At 40.8% G+C, this 18,054-nt stretch overlaps 1 protein-coding gene across 2 annotated transcripts in view; it reads left to right on the top strand.

Moving 5' to 3' along the window:
• Positions 1-1,118: 1,118 nt before the first annotated feature.
• dab1a (DAB adaptor protein 1a) overlaps positions 1,119-18,054 on the top strand; it is a 172,061-nt gene continuing 155,125 nt past the window's right edge. For both annotated transcript variants that reach the window (XM_026305632.2, XM_026305623.1), the window contains exon 1: positions 1,119-1,467. The gene's annotated coding sequence lies outside the window, so the exon portion shown is untranslated. The remainder of the gene's footprint in view (positions 1,468-18,054) is intronic.

Below are 18,054 nucleotides of genomic sequence, written 5' to 3'. Positions count from 1 at the left end.
CCATATGGAGACCCTTTTTCAATGTTCCTGTTTTGTTAGACATGTGAACATGTTTCTCAAGTTTTAAGTTGTTAATTTTCCAACATTGCTCCTAAGCCTGATTCAGCTTCTGCAGTCTCCATTTCCTGCATTGATCTTTCCTCTCAATGGGCAACTCTCCACTTGTCTTCCCCTCCTACTGTTTGTGTTCATCTCTTTTCTCTCCTGTATGCAGGTGTCTGTATGTGTAGTCTACCTGAGGCTTATCTGTGTGTTAGGAAGCCCTGAATAAGCCTGTCTTTGTTAGAGCATTATGTTTTTTTTTTAAGATGATTAATACATTAAATGAAAAATGGTGGTAGCAGCATGTGGATCTGGACTCATCTGAACGCCATCAACTCTCTTCCACCTCATATATCCACTGCTGTCATAAAGAAGGAAGTGTGCAGTTGTGTTGTGAATTGAAGGATAATTCATCGAAATTACAAAAACATTTTGACATTTACTGTCAGTGGTATCAGAAAGTTTTACATTTGTGAAACCTGGATGATGATTTTGGAAAGACAAGCTGCTTTTGTACCAAAAATGCTTTTCAATGCTTTAAGCTACATAAAACAAATTCACCCAAACTTTATTTGGGTAGATGCAGAAATTATCTCCATGTATCTCCAAGTAAAACCAAAATATCTGAAGGGCTTATAACCAGTGTGGCAGAGAAGCCAAACATGTGCCACAAAGAACAAATGGTCATTAGGATATAATTTTAATGACTGATTGACTGATGTAACATTCATTAAAGTAGAGGAGAAGTACTCAACAAATTGATTCACTTTCTATGATCAACAGAAACAAGAATCTGCAGACATCAACTTTGTCTCCAAGAGGGAGGTCTATTTATTTTAAAGGAAATATGTTTCATCATTTTGTGTGTTCACGCACAGAGGATCACCATGAGAGAGTTTGGAGACTACATCTTAGTTTCAAAATTCTTATACATGTGAGTTGAGAATGGCAGTGATTTGTGCTTTATTTAAGGGAGGAAGACATGTTTCCGCTATTAGGTGGAATGTGGTAATGGAGCAGAGGAGGGGGTAGAGGCAGAGCGAGCGCAGGAGGGGAGGAGGGGAGGAGGGCTGGGTTGCTGACTTGGAGCTCTGCTGCGGTGAGCTTTGAGCTAGCGACTCTCTGAGCTCTCTGGCTGTGTATGTGACTATAGGCTGCTGTGGTGCAGACCATAGCCTATCCACGTTAGCTTCCCTCCACCACTTCCACAACTCAGTCAGCTGGCAGCTGCAGTAAGGCTCCACAGTGTCTCTCTGTGTAGCTGAGGATTTCCTGCCTCTGCAAGGATTCTCACTTTTGGGCCAAAGCAGAGAGAAAGAGGGACAGAGAGGAAGAGGGGAGCAAAGAGGAAAGGAGGAGGAAGAGCGACAGTGGGCTGGCAGTGACCTTCGTGGTGTGGTGGCAAAGCAGAGACGGATCCATCAGGTGTGTGTCAGCACTTAAAGGGATGAGTAAGAATGTGAGTCTGCCTGCTGTGGGCTTGAATTTGTATTCACAGGCTGAACATGGTACAGTAGGAAGGATGCTTTATAAATGAAGTAAGATGTGTTAGAGGGGAAGCTCTTTAAACTTTAATTCATTGCAGCAGCACGTCAATTCATACTGTAATTCAGTGTAAATGTTGAAGTTAGGTAGCACACGGCTGAGGGGCAGGAGTTGTAAGAGAAGTAGGTGATCGTTAAAAGAGATTCTTCTGTGTCATGTAGTAGATGGATACATCCTCTGAGACGCCAGATATAGAGATGCTGATATGTAGAAAGAGAAAAATATAAATCAAGAATACCAGAGATGGATTGAGCACAAGAGAGGGAGATGTATGCTGTGCCATTTAGAGCTCAGCGAGGATGACGGACGTGTTTGTGTGTGTGTGTGTTTTCGTTTTCTTATTGGCTTGGATTTGGCTTGCAAAAAAACCGTCTATATCAGAGTATCAATCACTGTAGGCTGGGCGCTGCCTCAAGGCTGCAGTGTGCTCTGTTTTCTGGGAGCATCTGTATGTGTCTTTTAATGTAATGCATCCTTCTTTGGGATCTTGGCATAGTATTGGTAGGGTTAGAGTTGTTCTTTTGGCACTGATGAGCACTCATATTAAAAAGGGAGAATTTACGTTACAGGGAGCTGGCCATGATGCAGCATGTATTTGTATGATATACATCTACACCTTTAAGTATTACAGAACCTAACTTGAACCTTGGCTTCACTGTAGTACTTGCTGCCAGTTACAGAAGATACAGAAACTTTTTAATAATGATTTCTGGAGGTTGAATCATATCAGCAGCAGGGATGTAGCTGTGTTGCAGTCCTTCAACCTGACGGCCGGGGTTCATTCCTCAATGACACATTACATCTGCCCTGCTGAAGTGGCCTTGAGCCAAGACAGTGAATCTCTCAATCTTCAGTTGGTGCTGCTCTATAGCTAAACCCTCCCCTGTCACCTTTGTCATGTTCATGCCAGTATATTTGTGTGTTTTGTTCAATAGTGCTTCTGAAGGATGCATACTGTTCTTTAGATTTTGCTGGGCTCACACCCCAGGCCTGCTCACTGTTTTCAGTTTATATGTGGTCGTTTTAGAACTGACTAATCAGCCCATCATCCTCCATACAAGAACGTGTACTGCTACTGAGCCAGGGAATGTGGGAGGATGAATGGGGAAATGGGAAACAATTAAAAATGTTTAAGATGAAACCTGCAAGTCATTATGTTGATGCCGAGCCTTAGTGAATGTTTCTCTACATGTTTATGCACATTTGTGAGAAGCATAGAGGGAATATAGCGATAAAGGGAAATATAATGTGTGTACTTGTGCTATCTATATTTGTGAGGACCGTTTTGAGCATAATTCTATTGGAGTGAGGATATTTTGGCTTGTCCTCACTTTTTCAGGCTTTGAGGTTGGCGACATGTTTTTCAGTTTAATGTTAGAATTAGGTTTATTTAGGCTTGAGGCTAGGCAATTAGTTGTGATAATGCAGGTTAGGGAAATGCATTATGTCCTCACAAATCTAGAACTACAAGGCTGTGTGTGTGGGTCAGGATGGTCTCTTTTTCGTAGCTGGCTGTCTTTTGTTTTCCCATCAGATTGTGTGTGTCTAAGGTAACAACTAGACATTGACCTACTCAGAATTAAACTTGACTGGGGCTAATTCATTCTAAAACCTGCGTGACTCAGCAGCGGGCGCGCGCGCACACACACACACACACACACACACACAAACACCTGCTGACTATTGGTAGTTGAGGTTGTTAATATTCTGGTCTTGCTTCTGTATTGCTACAGTGTTGAATATTGACTGTATATTGACACTGATATGGAGTGCATATGAGTGGTAATAAGGTACTTTGAAAATAACAAAAGTCTACCTTATTGTGCTGGCACTTCTAATATCACACTGTTTGCTATAGTGCATTTTTTGTGTACAAGAGTGTGAATGTGTATACAGGTGCTGTGCAGTGCTCATAACTTTCTACCCTCCATATAGCAGAGCATCATCTGTTAAAACAAGAAGAGAAAAATCCAATTACATTCTTCTTCCACTGTCTGCCAACAGCAAAACAGACTTTTTATATCTTTGATTTTACAAATCCCTTTCAATCATCAAAATGGTCCAAATGTACCTAATGTTATGCTATTACTGTACTCATTTGGCATGCAGGGTGGCTGTGGGTTTTTAAAAGAGTTTGAGGAGTGTGTGTGTGTGTGTGTGTGTGTGTGTGTGTGTGTGTGTGTGTGTGTGTGTGTGTGTGTGTGTGTGTGTGTGTGTGTGTGTGTGTGTGTGTGTGTGTGTGTGTGTGTGTGTGTGTGTGTGTGTGTATTTTTAGCTAAGGTTAAGTGTGTGATCCCTGTGCATGCAAAAGCTTTCCTTGATAGATCCTGACAGAGAAATCCATTACCAATGTACGTAGGTGTTTGCTAAAGTATATAGCCTCTATGGATGGAGTTTTGTGTGCATCACTGCATAGATGAGTGTGTGTGAATGAGCAATATAAATGCACATATTTCTTTTACGTGTGCATGTGTATATAGGTGCAGGCTATATAAATGCACATATTTATAGTATATCCACACTATGTACTTTGTCCTTTTGTGTCCCTTATGCATTAACAACCATTGGATGGGAGAACAAAACATCTTTCTCTTCTCTGGAGCTGCTTGGTGCTATCATGGCTCTAATGAAGGCTCATTTATCTCCATCTCAACACAGTCTCAAAATTCGTAATGGGCTTGCAGCAGCTATGGAATGAGGAGGGCAGTGTATTGTTTACGGGATGTCATACGTGCATGCATGTCTCATTCAAGGATGTATGTTCAAATACAATCAGTGATGCAGAAACGCACCTGTTGATGTACCTGTTGAAGTTGAGCAGAATGAGTGAAAATGGGCCCCACTGGATTATAGAAGGGTGATGTTTCGTTGCATCTGATACAGCATTGTGAGGGCAAACTGTCAGCTTAGAATTCGATCAGCGAACATTCAGTTCAGGGTCAGGTTAAGTAAGCATTCATTTAAGCTGTGGAACCACCTCACCCTGGAGCTGAGAAGGAATGAAGGGAAGTGGACAGGGAAGACAGGAAGACTTGACAGAGAAAAGGGGGAACATGTGTAGACAGATAAAGACTGTGTAATGTCATCAATAGGCCCCATGTCCTCCAGGTCTGATTAAGAGGCTCTCTGAACACTTTGAGACTCTGCGCTGTGATAGGCCAAGGTCATGGCGAATCACGGTGCAGTGCTGCAGATTGATGCTTAACTTAGTCAGGAAACGGCAGAATCTAATTTGGCCAATGGGCTTCCTCTCCACTTCAGATGAAGAGGACAATTCCCCTCGCCCTGGGGCCCTCAGAGAAAGGAAGTGTGTGTAAAAATGTCTGCTGGCTTGCAGCCTGTTTGGATCCGTGTGTGCATTTCTGGATTCATTCTGCATGTGTTTTATTGCTTCTTACCATGGGTAAAGGTAAGTATAGATCTATGTGGTTGTGTTTCAATCAAAAGGTTCTTTTGTCTATGCGTGTGTGTGTCATTCTCTCATCTAATGTGTATGGAGCCTCCAAACTTGTCAGCATGTGGTTAAGAAATGCATTGTAAGTGATTGGCAGGGTATGATATTAGTTTGGGAATAATAAGAACGTAATAACTCTGCGGCGTTTGCCTCCAGAGAGTGACTTCCAGGTAATCACATTTACTCAACACAATCACTGTCTCTTACACCAATGTCTGGGACAGAACCATGATCTTTTTCATTTCCTCTTATGAATGTCATGAACTCCAGTTTGTGTTGAGTACAATCTGCATGTGTATGTATTTGATGCTGTCTTACAGCTTGGTTATGAGTACAGAAAGCTTGTTTGTATTTTACAGTCCATGGCTAGTACGGGGTTTTGAGGTATCAGATATGCTGTACAAAAGACTGAAAAGACTACTCCCCTAGGCATATTGTGAGTTGCCATATTTGAAGAGGATGCTTCTAACTTTCTATGCTAAATTAATTACATCAAATATCACTGGTTTATAAATACCGTTTATCTTCTATTTTAAATTCAAACACAAAATCTAAAGTGAAACCTGTCTATGGCCACTCTCTATAGGTGTGTGTGTAATGTGTTGGGATCACTGTAAGGTTTAGAACTGTTAAATTTAGGACTTGGGGCCAATATGCACTCTGAGCAAAGCCAGAGGTACTATAAAGATAAAACACAGCTTTAACAGGTTTTTTTCTTTGCAACAAAAAGTTTGGCCTTCTTCCTAGAGAAGTTTGGAAATAATGTGGGATTAGAAACAAACTGCACAGTCACTGTTTTTTTTTTGTTTGTTTGTTTGTTTGTTTGTGTCTCTCTCTCCCCCCCCCCCCCCCCCAGACTGATCCAAATAGCTGCTGTAAGTGAAATGCAATGCAGCAGAAACGTAAACATCAATTATGGTGATGGAGTATGGCAATATCTTTAGTTTGGGCGTATCTTGATATAGGAGCAGCAAATTTCTTGCTCTTTTTGTAACTGGATTTGATCAGCTCTGTTGGTGCTGACAATGGAGAAATGCAGAGAACGATAACCACTGCCAAGGCTCCATGGAGGTTTTTTGTTGCATGTTGCCAATGGAAGATGCAATATCTTTTAGTAACATGCTGTCATGTTTCCTAAAATTAAAAAAAATAAAATAATTTAAAGTCAAATGTAATCGTGGTTCCTATATAGATGTATCTCAGCAGGATCATTGCACTGCTCATAAGCTAAATGTTTGGTATGTTTGCCTGTGTTGTTTAGGTAAAAATGTTGGTAGTGTCACATGAGATTTTGTTTTTCATTTCCTTCACCTGCCTTTAGTGGTTTTCATTAACACTTCGTCTAGTTTAAAAACCTGCCACTTCCATTTGATCTGTAACTCTGCCTTCCATCCTCCCATATCACCTGACCTCAGCGTCCCCACCTGCTGTTCGTTTTCTTCTTCTTAGTAAATACACCAGCCTTGTTCCTGTAATGACTGGCCAGATTGTCTTAAGTACTTATAGTTTTTTGTTTGCCTGCCTGATCCTGACTGCTGTCTGTTCCTGTTCTCTCCTGATTTGTTAGCCTTCTCTTAACTGCCTGCCTGTTAGTAAATCTGTCAGACCCAAGTAAAGACATTTTGGAATTTTACCTGCCTGTTTCACAAGTCTTGCCTTTTAGTCCAAGCTTTTGTGTCAGATGTTCTAGTGTAGCATTTGGCTGTATGTGACATTGTACATTCACAATAAGAAGATTAGGGATTAATGAGGTAATTTAATTTCTATACAAGTAATAAAACATACAGGGAAAAGTGTCCGAGACAGTGAGAGGAGCTTGTAAAGTGAAGGGCACTGTATCAGGCTGTTTTAAAATGGGCGAGTCTTCTGGAATGCAGCAGTTGAAAGTGAGGGACACAACAGGGGGAGAGAAAGCAGTGAAGGGAGCAGACCAGGGTAGCAATATGGCTGAGCTGGTGGATCAATAATACACTCTTTGATCTATAACATATTGTAGGAGGGAATACATTATTACTGTTAAAAGATGTCAGCTGGACAGGACCGACACACACACAGAGTGCTGTGGACTTTTCAGCTGAGCGAAGGTGAGGGACACAACACTGCATTTGGGCACAAAGCCAGAGAATAATTCTTCATCCTTTCCTAGCTCCTCCTCTTCTCCCCCTTTCTCTCCTTGCACCTTCCTTCCCCACCATGGGACACACTTTAGAACTCTATCCCATCTCCTGTTCTTCCCTAGATGTCCCCTCTCTGTCCAGTTCATTTCCTGTTTTCACATCCTGATTAAAGTGGTCACCTTTCCCTGTTGTGGTTAATGAGCATCAGGTGTCTGAGTGCAGCTCCATAGCGGGGAGAATAAACCCAAGTCCCATGTTAGTGATTAGAGTCACTAAAACAGGACAAATTATGTTGTAGATATTTTTTTTTTGTTGTTTAAAAGTGGTATGTATACTGATATACTACCTGTGGTTCTGTATTTTTCATTTTGCGTTGTCTTCGATGCCATGTCGAACAGCACCTGTATGGCTGCATGAGTTGTTCATTGCAATACAGGGCGATGTAGTGCAGCCTTATAAGTGCTTTAAATGCACAACTACAGCCACTGGATGTGAAGACCAAGCTGGTATATGTTAAACAATAATGTATTAGCATAATTCTTTCCTTCATTCAGGTGTGGATGCAATCATATGCATCCACACCTGGGGCAAAGTCTGTATCCCTGTAAGACCCAAAGATAGAAAAAAAAAAAAAAATGAGCAAAATTTTTTTTGACCTCTCAGATATTGCTTTAGGAGGCCTCTGATGTAGAATTTTTACGTTTTAGTAAGTTTTTAGGGAAATGTAATATTGCAATTTTGGGCCTAGTTGGGAGCAGAATTTCTGTATTTGTACTCACTTGCAGTGATAGTCCCTAAGACAGTTCTTTTAATCTGAGAAGCACAGGCAAACATTGCACTTGATACACAATGTGTAGTAAAAAAAAATTAAATTAAATATGTGAATAATACATATGGGTCTTATATTGTAGTAGATAAACTGAAAGAATAGACAGGGTGGTAGACCATATGTTGAGGGTAGAGATCTAAGTATTATCCATCAAAGTATTATAATTTGAGTGCAAATGCTAATCAAAATTCCACTACATTTAAACAATACAGTCTGGCTGGCCTGTTATGCTCTCTACTTATCATAATAAAAGGAACACATGCATCCTCCCAGAGCACTTACAGGTTCACAATCAAGACCACCTGTCCCTGAACAATGCTACAGGCATCCCCGCAAAACATCCAGAACATTCTGTTTTTCTATCTCCTAATGCTACAAACTGCTACTTGGGCAACACTCAAAAAAAAAAAAAAAAAAATCTCAGGATCATTTAGAAGTTTAAAAAACAAACAAAAAAACTACAAAGATGGTGTTTCAAATACCTCATACAACTTATTTCTGTGTTTAATTATGGTCTAAGCTAAACTAAAACTATGTAAAAATTTAACAGAACAGCACATTTATAACTTAGTTACAATGAATGATCTAACAGATTCAATTTCTACTACAGTGTTTTTTCAATTAGTGACCATGTGAGAAGTGCAGTGTCCTCATGTAATGTGTAAGGTGCACAGGTTATTTTGACTACCACTCTGGCCCAACATCGTAGAATTACAACATAGACATAACAAGCTCTAAATCAAATTTGATTAATGTTTTCCAAAATAACAAAATATATCTATGTTCTAGACATTGTAATAAACACAAATATTAGTAGTATAGTACAAATATTTAAGGAATTTTACTTACTTGAATCTTGACAAATCCAGTCATGCATGAATGATTTAGTTCAGCCTAACATTCATTTAGTGCTCCTTTTGCAAGTACTGACTCTGATGGGGGGCACCAGAGGAGGGCAATCAGATTTTTCTTTTGACCTTTTCTTCCACTTTTGTCTTAATCACCTGCCTGATATTCAGACACTAAAATAGGAAGTCACTTGCCAGCATGATAAATGTTGCTTGAATTTTCCTTTGTCATCATAGTCATGATCAGCACAATCATGTTACTTATCCTCTTAACCAATCAGCAGTCATTATCTCTACCAAGAGAAAAATATAAACTGTCTGAAACTAATTTCTCCACCTTCTTTACTCCTTTATTACTACCACTCGGTTAAACTAGTGAAATGACTTCAGATTGTTTAGGCAGTGACATGGGCTGTTTGAAACAACATCAGTGGCTATGAAATAATGAATGAACCTCTGCCCTCCTTATGTCAAAGCCCACTCATATATTGACACACTTTATAACGTTGTAGCCATGATGGTAGAGGAATAGCTGTGTATCTAAAGAAAAGGGATGTCACTTTCTGTTCTGGATGTGTGTTCTGTAAAGATCCTACAGTGAGCTGACCAATAAATACTTGGCATACTAAAAATATATTTATTCTGGTTGTGGGGATATCAGGTACACAGGAAGACAGATAAATTGTATTTTATGTCTCTGTGCATCAAATGGGTAGTTCTATATGTAATGTTATTGTTTTGGCATCACTAATCCTTAATAATGCCCATCAGTATAGTGTTAGTTAGGGCACATGTAGTTTGTACTGGTTCTGTGTGTGTGTCTGTGGCACTGAATGTGGTGTGTGTATGTGTCCTGTAGGAAAGAGGGTGAAGAGGGTAGCAAACTAGTTATCAGTGTCCTCACCCTCAAAACCCAGTGATGTACCCTTGAGAGAGTCATTTAACCTCTGCTATGCTCCAGTGAACAGGCGAGGACTGGCTGTACATACAGAGCACATCAATATTTGTCTGTGTACAGCAGAACATTCAGCACTTAAAATGCATAATACTAGTTCATAATGAATTAGTACATTAGTGACAAGTGGGAGGGTATGTTTAGTTGGCATATTTCAGTATGAAGCAAACAACTGAACAAATGTGAGTGAAAAATGAAAGTGCATGGCCTACTACTTAGAGCTTAGGATCTCACACCTCTGATTTAATTGCAACTTTATTATTAAGTCTCAGAAACTAAGTAAGCACTAATGGATGAGACAAAACTGCTAGAGTAATGTAGCCATGATGGGTCAGAAGTTTCCAATGTATAATGATAAAACACTGGTAAGATTAGAAGTTTAGACATTCCATCTTAATGTCTACAGCTAAATATAGTGCAGGTTTATCATCATCACATGGGTCCCTTGGGTGTTAGTAGAAAGTGAACAAGTGTTAGAGAAATGGTTATTGGATTGAGTGTCCAGCTCCAACTTAGTTTTATCTCTAAGCCACAGCTGAGCTTTACTGGGATGCAGAGGAGAAAAAAGGTGGACAGTCAGACAGAGAGGTGGGTGAGGGAGAATGCACAGAGGATGGATGCCAAGAGCCTGGCTCTGGGCTTGTAGCTGACAAGCATAGTTAGAGTAGGCCTATCTGCGATGGATAGAACAGCATTCATACTGAGATTACAGGGTGTGCATGTGTGTATAAAACACTAAACTAGAGTTTCACAGCTGATGTCAAAGATGGCAGTTTCCTGCTCTTTTTTATGTGTTGGTCCCTCTTTTCCTCCCTCCCCTCTCTGTGGTGTGAGTGAGGCAAGGCCAGATGAGTTGCTATGTCAGAGGGAATGCAGCAGTGAGGGAGGTGAAGCTTTATTTCTCTGTGAAAGGTGTATTTTTTTTCTCTTGTCAACAACTATGGCTGCATCAGCCTCTCCTTGACTCCCTCCTCCCAATCTCCATCTTTTTTCTTACCTTTCTCCAGCTCTTTGTCTCTCCCTCTCTTCTTCTCTCTCTCTCCCTCTCTTCCTATCTGGAACTGTACAGAGGACAGATTGAGGGTATTATTTTTCTTCGACTGAAGATTTTCTGCCATGCAGTGATACTGAAGGTCCCATTCTGCTCCTGTGTCCAAGATAAATCAAAAACATTTTTCTACAGCTGCAATCAATGCCCAAGCCCCTTTTCAACTGCTCTGCCCCCCCCCCCCCCCCAACTCTCTTACACATACACACTTTTGCACACACTTTTCATTCTCTTTTGCTTCCTGAGGCGTCGGATCTCTCTTGAACGCTGACATCAGATATCCTCCCTCTAGCAGTCCACTCCTCTGGGAGGGATTTGCATCTCATTTGCATCTAATTACAGATTTAATAGAGCAAACTGTGCTCCATCCTGAGTGAAAATGATGAGGGGGTAGGGGGAAGAGGAAAGGTGAAGATAGCAGGACAGAGTCCCGACTGCTGGTAACTGTGTGTGCCTCCAAGCAGCTGTTACTGTATATCCCCTGTCTCATACCTCGCTGACATTATTCTGCAATTAACCATATTCTTAGAGGGGAAAAAAAATCATCTTTTTATACAGAGTGGAGGTTAAACTGGAAAGGAGTTCTTTGTTAAAAGAACTGATTGTAATAATACAAATCTACAACGAATCCTCGGTTGATCTTTTTCCTGGCAGGCTTTTTGACTTTTCAAAGCAGAAGAAGCACATATAGAATTAATAACACAAATGATGGCTGCATGTCATGTAGAGGAGAGCCAGTTCAAAGGGCTCTATCATTGTGCATGCTCACTAACTGACTAGCTTACTGGGATGCTTAATGGAATGGGGGCATGTAGATGCCCCTGTGGCAGTGATTACAGCTTTAAGTAGTCTTGGTTTAAGTCTCTGCCAGCTTTGCATACCTGGATTTGGACCTGGTTTATCTCATTATTCCTGGCAGATCCTTTCAAGCACCGTCAGATTGGATGGAAGCATCTGTAAACTGCCATTTCTGATCCCTCCCCAGATGTTCTGTGCGATGGGAGTCTGAACTCCAGCTAAGACAGTCAGAGACTTGTCCTGAGGACATGCCAACATTTTTTTTTTTTTTTTTTGCTGTTTACTTCAGTTCATTGTGCTGAAAGGTGAAGTGTTATTCCAGTTTCAGGTCACTGCACGCTAAAGCAGGTTTTGTACAAGGATCTCTCTGTATTTGGCTGCATTCATCCTTACCTCACTTGTGAGCTGTGGCCTGTCCCTGCTGCCGAAAAGCAACTCTAGGAAGAGTCCTGGTGGTTCCGTACACTTCATGGCCTGGTTTTTTGTCCTGACCTACAGGTTTAATTGTATGACCTGTTGGTGTCCAGCTACACTCATCATTTGTAGACAATTGTAGCAAACATTATGCATCTGATTACAGCTTGAAGTGCCACAGCAAAGGGTCTGAAGATTTTTAATTAAAATTTTCCCTTTGTCATAAAGAGCGACTGTTTTATGCATTTAAAATTAATTCTACATTAAGCGTGCAGTGATTGAAGGGGTTTGTATACTCATTGAACTTGTACTTGTGCACTGCTACATGGGAACATTTCACTGCATCTAACACTCCACCACCATTTAAAATTCTTAATTTTTAACTTTAACAAAACTAGAACCTGTGTTATAAGTGTAGTTTTAGTGGTCTTATTGATTCTTCAAAAGAAACAGTGAGAGATGTCATTCAATTACTGTACAGTGAGTGAGTCCTTGGAACTCCACCTAGCCCTGATGTAGCATCTTGACCTCTGTAGAGACATTTCTTGTACCTTGTTTAATGACCTGCTTGCTGAACTTGGACAGTTTTTGAAATATTTTGAAGTCCCTCTACGGTCATTACATTTCAGCAGATGAACTGTAATAGTTTTTAGTATTTGGTTCCTCTCCTCCTACTCCACAAACAAGTACACACTTTCACATACAGTTAATAGGGCAGAAAATACGATTTGTTTATGTAAATTCATATGAGTCAGTGTGTGACAATCCTGAGATAAACCTTGGCCTATCACATAACTCTTTTTTAATTACCTCATTGTGCTGTCTCTCCTCAGCAGAAAACTACTGGAAGGATGAGGCTTTTTCAATTAGGACTTCCACCATCTGAGCACCGCTCCCTGCCACACGCTTTGTTGTTGTGTGTGTGTGCATGTGTGTGTGAATTATTTGGTAACCTTTCTAATTTCACACTTGTTAAGTTTCCATGTAAAAGGCAGCATTTTAGAAAGAAGCCCTCAGGATGGGTGAATGTCATTAGTGATTGTGTACAAGTGTGTGTGTGTGTGTCCCTGTTTGTGTGTAGTCTGTGGTTGATTGTACGTAGTTTCATAATATAAAATCGGGGGCAGGTTTGACTCCCTTAAGGGCCTTTTCTGACACACACTTGGACACAAATAGAATATATCACCATACTGTTGCTTACATTTCTGTGCCAAAATTAGGTGATCAGACATTCTATTATTTGTGATTTCAGGCCTCCCCAGGCCGACTGTGCCCTGTGTGCTTCTGTGATGATGATCATGTTCTCTTTCTATTTGTTTCTCTCTCCTTTCCTCTCTCTAATTTATGTGTTGTTGGTGGAGCTGGTGCTGATAGGCCCAGAGATGGCATTTAGCTAAAGAGCAGAGAGGCTGTTAGCTTCTCCATTCATCTAATCAATCTCACTAATGAAACCACTGTCGTCTCCACAGCCTCTTTCTTCGCTCTCTTCTCTCTTCCTGCCCTCTACCCCTTATCATTTGTTCTACTTGTGCTTTTATCCTTTTACTTTCTATCCTTTTACATTCCTGTGGCACCCTGCTCCTCATTTTAATTTTGTTTCCTTCCTTCTCTCCTCACATCCTCCTTTCCTTTGTGCAGCTGTCCTAGATTCACCACTGGTAGATTTGTTCCCAGTGAGGCTGCTTTTTCTTGTTTGCTTCCTCCATTTCAGCAAAACCATCTTTTCTTCCCCTCCCCCTGCTGAATACATGGTGGATTGACCCAGTTAGGGTGCGAATGGGTATTGTACTGGGTATGTATATGTGCCAAGGTGTACGCAGTATATCTGAGTATGCACGCAAGTGTGTGTTACATGGGCCTATGTGTACGTCCATGTAGAATTTGAAGTGTTGGTCCTGTGATAGTGCTTTTAAATGACTAATTTTGTTTTATGTTTGATGTTTATTATAGTTATAGTACATTTAAGAAGTGTTGAATGTGTCAGTACCGTGCTTTAACATGTAGGAAATATTGCCTAATGCACAATGAGAAGCTGGATCGAGCTCATGAGCAGTTTCTGGCTCTTGCAGCATAAGGCAGATTTACTGTTGCTACAGTTTAATATTGCATATTTTGTTAGTATTGGGGTTTAAATGCAGTGGAACATTCCAAATGAAGACACGCATGAGCCAGTCAGAAGTAAGTGTTTTAGCCTTAGCCCTGAAATAATGGGGCAAAACCACATCTTGATGTTATTCCTTGTATCTGATTGATTGTCTAAATGTTTATCCTTGTTTTCCTTTCGTTACTAGTTTGGATATCTAAGTATTCAGTACACATCCAAGGTATTGTACAGAGGTGTGAAGTAAAACAAACTGGAGAAAGCAAATGAAATTGCCTAAAGTGATGAAATGTCTCTAATTCTGAAACTTCAGGGAGAGCGAGTGAGAGATGGCGATTACCCTCGGGCTCCCTCTTTCTTTTTCTGCACCACTTCATTCTGAAATCTGTATTTGTGTGTCTGTGTATATATATGTGTGCAAGTATATGTTTATATGTTACTATGTCTGTGTAGCCTTGGGGTGTTGATGTGTGCTGGACAGAAACCCTACAGAAAGCCTTTGTAGAGAAGTCTTCCCTGCAGCAAGGTCGCTGTGTCTTTCCCTCACTCTTCCCCTCCCTCTCTCAGTTCATCTCTGTCCATATCTGTAACATTTATAGTTTTCATGTCTCTCCCCTTCTCTCACACACTGACACAGACATTTGTTTTTTCTATAGCTGACAATCATTGAGTATAAAGGCCTAATGCCAAACCGTACCCCCACCTAATTCTGATCTTAAGCGTAAAATCAAGTCAGAACACTTAAACCTTCTCAGTATTTTAAAAACCAGCCAAAATGTCCTCACAGGAACAGTTTCACACAAACAAGCACAATAAAGAAGGCAGAAATAGTGGAGTATTTTTCTTCTCTGTGCTGGCAACATCTGATACTTTTAAACTAAATTGGGGGAAATTTCCTGTTGATTTGAGTGTGTGAATCTTTCCCCTTTTTGTTCTTTGGATTTTGACTGGTACCTCAGACCTTTTTTTTTTTTTTTTTTTTTTTTATGGCTTTCTCTAAGCATAGTGCTCTCTTCTTTGTGAAACAGAAATGTGTCCATAAAACCATATGCAGTACATATACACACAGATTTGAACAACAAAAGCACACGCTACATGAGTTACATTTTTTTAAGGCAGGTCAGCCAGTGGCTGTATCATTTCAAAATACAAAATTTAGCCTAGTGAATATCTGTCATGGTAAGACTGCTTATTTGAGTGTGTCCACTTGACTGTGTGTGACTGACTTTGTGTGGTTCCACTGGGTGACGGGACTGGATCTAATGGTTATATATGCTGACTTACATTAGAGGACAAACCATGTCCCTTATAGCGCGTAGACACACAAACATGTACATTGAAAGCTGCAAAAGCTACATTGTCCCTGTGTTATACACTTGTATACTAGAATATATAAACTCACAAAACATTATTCATTTTCAATAGCACATACACAGAGGGACATTTCGTCCTTGTAATGCTTTGATTTACACCCAAGTACAGGCCTTGTGTGTGTGTGTGTCTGTCTGTGTGTGTGTATATGTGTGTGTGTGTGTGTGTGTGTGTGTTTGTGTGTGTAAACTGCAGGACAGTGATATCATAACTCCTGTGCTTCCCCACTGTGAACAGAGAGGCTGCATTGCATTGCCACAATTTTACCTTTGAATCTTTAATGCACACAAAGTATGCTCTCTCTCTCACCCACCCACCCACACACACGCACACACACACTGCTCAGTTGGATGCACATCAATCATACCTCCAGCCTCACCTGTCATTGTCTTTGTTGTCACTTATACAAACATCCTCCTCTCGGTCCACTGAGTAAAGACCCCAATCAGGATTTACATTCACAGCATAGCACCTTTTTGCTCTCATACAAACTCACTCCCGCAGGCATGGGGGAAAAAAAAAACCCAGGTCTGTTGCACCAACAAGCATAGAGGACACAGCTGTTTCACTCTTGCAATTACTGTGGAAAAGAAATGGTAAAACAGATATGATGCTTTGCAGAGAAGTTACGTTGATTTGTGAATGTTATAAAAGAGGAAACAAATGGATGAGAAAGATGTCGAAAGCAGAATTGTGAAATTGGGACATCAAGTGAGAAGGAGGGACAGGTGATGTTTGTGTGTGTGTGTGAGATGAGCCTGCATAAACATGTGCAGTGCTGAATGCTGATCAGGGACAATAAAACCTCCATTAAAGATTTATTCTGGAGAGACAGGTGAAGGGAGGTCCAGGGTGGCTGATAGAGAAGACGACAGGAGGTGGAGGAAGGTAGGAGGGAATGGGAGGGGAAAGAAAGCACCAGTTTGTGCCACAGAGTGGATTATACCAAATGCTTCTCTCTCCATTCATCATTGCAACACACTCACACAAATGGGTGCTCAGACCGTGTGCATTTTAATAGCCCTGTCTCCTCTAGCTATAATACCGCACAATGGTTCTTAGAGCAGACACTTGTCTTCAGAAGTGTCTTTCGTGCTTCCTGACAGGCTGAGGCAAGAGCTAACTGGCTAGCCCACCACAATTATAGATCCCATCTGTGTAGTCATAGAGCCACGGCAAACCTTAGCACAGCAAGCCCGAGGCCTACTCTGTCAAAATGTCACCTGGACCAGGCTGTGCTCCAGGCGAGACACCCCGGTGCTTTTTAGTTAATATCTACAATAGGATTGTGATGAGAGCAGGAGCAGAGGGGGAAGAAAATGAAATGACATGGGGAAAATGTAATTCGCCCTCCCTCCCCCTTCCAATGAAGTGTGCTGTCAGCTTTATCTCAGAGCTTCAAACCCATACCCCCTTCACTTCAAGCCCCTGCTTTCATCCTGTTTGAGATGATTGAGATTCAGTGTTGATGTTGATGACATTTGAGCAGGTACTTTACTGTTCCTCTCACTAGTGTCTGACTGACCGACTTACAGACTGGGAGATCGGCTAAATGTATGGAGAAAGGGAGGAGGTGATGTGGTGGATGGCAAATAGCTGTAGTTGGAAATGAAAAATTGAGAATAGGGAAAGAAAAAGGGTCACAAAGATGGTTGGGGGGATTTGAGAGCTGGAAGAAAAGCACAATCAATGAAGCATATATAGGGGGGGAAATGGGAGTCAAGGCTGCATGGAGATAGAAAGTGATGAGGATAAAAGGGAGGAAAAAAGCACTAGGGGTAGCTGGGACACTACAGGGTAGTATGTCCCAAGAGCAAAAAATTTACTCTAAAGTCAACCAGCTCCCGGAGACCTGCATTTTAATAAATCAGTGCAGCAGAATCAATAGAAAGATCTTGTGTAGGCTGCTGGGATTAGTGTGTCTGTGTCTGTGTGTGTGTTATGTGAGCCTGCATGGGGATGTGATTATTAGTGTGTTTGAGAACACAGTGACATGGATAATTATATTTGATTACTAAAGACCCAAGCGAGGGTTTGCATTATCAACCACTGTGCTCCTTTGGTATTTTCCTAAGCCCTGATGGTGAGCTGCCATCACTGTGTGTTTTTCTGATTGCTCCGTCTTATTCCTTTTCTACAGTAGCAGCAAGTTCTGCATAGTAAATACAGTAGAACATTTGAGCTTGCCCACTCTGCAGGGGTGCAGCCTAGTGGAGACTAATTCAGTGAGCAGTAAACAATAAACTAAATAACTTAATCTATAGTGGTCTTTGCAGTGTTTACAAATTACTTTGTCAGACAATAAAAAGCACACTACTCTAACTAAAATGTAATGATTAAAAAGCTTTAAATAGGAATTAATAGACATGGTCTGTAGATCTGTCTTTAGAAGTGGTTTGGATTCTGCTGTTTGTATCTTATTGGACACAGGCCACAAATGTGGCACCTGTAGACATAAAAAAAAAATCAAATCTGCTATTCTAAGTTAACTGTACTGGTGATAATCAAATTTTTTTTTTTTTTTGTTAGTCA

This window comes from Mastacembelus armatus, chromosome 4 (assembly GCF_900324485.2).
Source record: "Mastacembelus armatus chromosome 4, fMasArm1.2, whole genome shotgun sequence".
Classification (NCBI taxonomy): Eukaryota; Metazoa; Chordata; class Actinopteri; order Synbranchiformes; family Mastacembelidae; genus Mastacembelus; species Mastacembelus armatus.
This window is presented reverse-complemented; position numbering and strand designations above follow the sequence as displayed.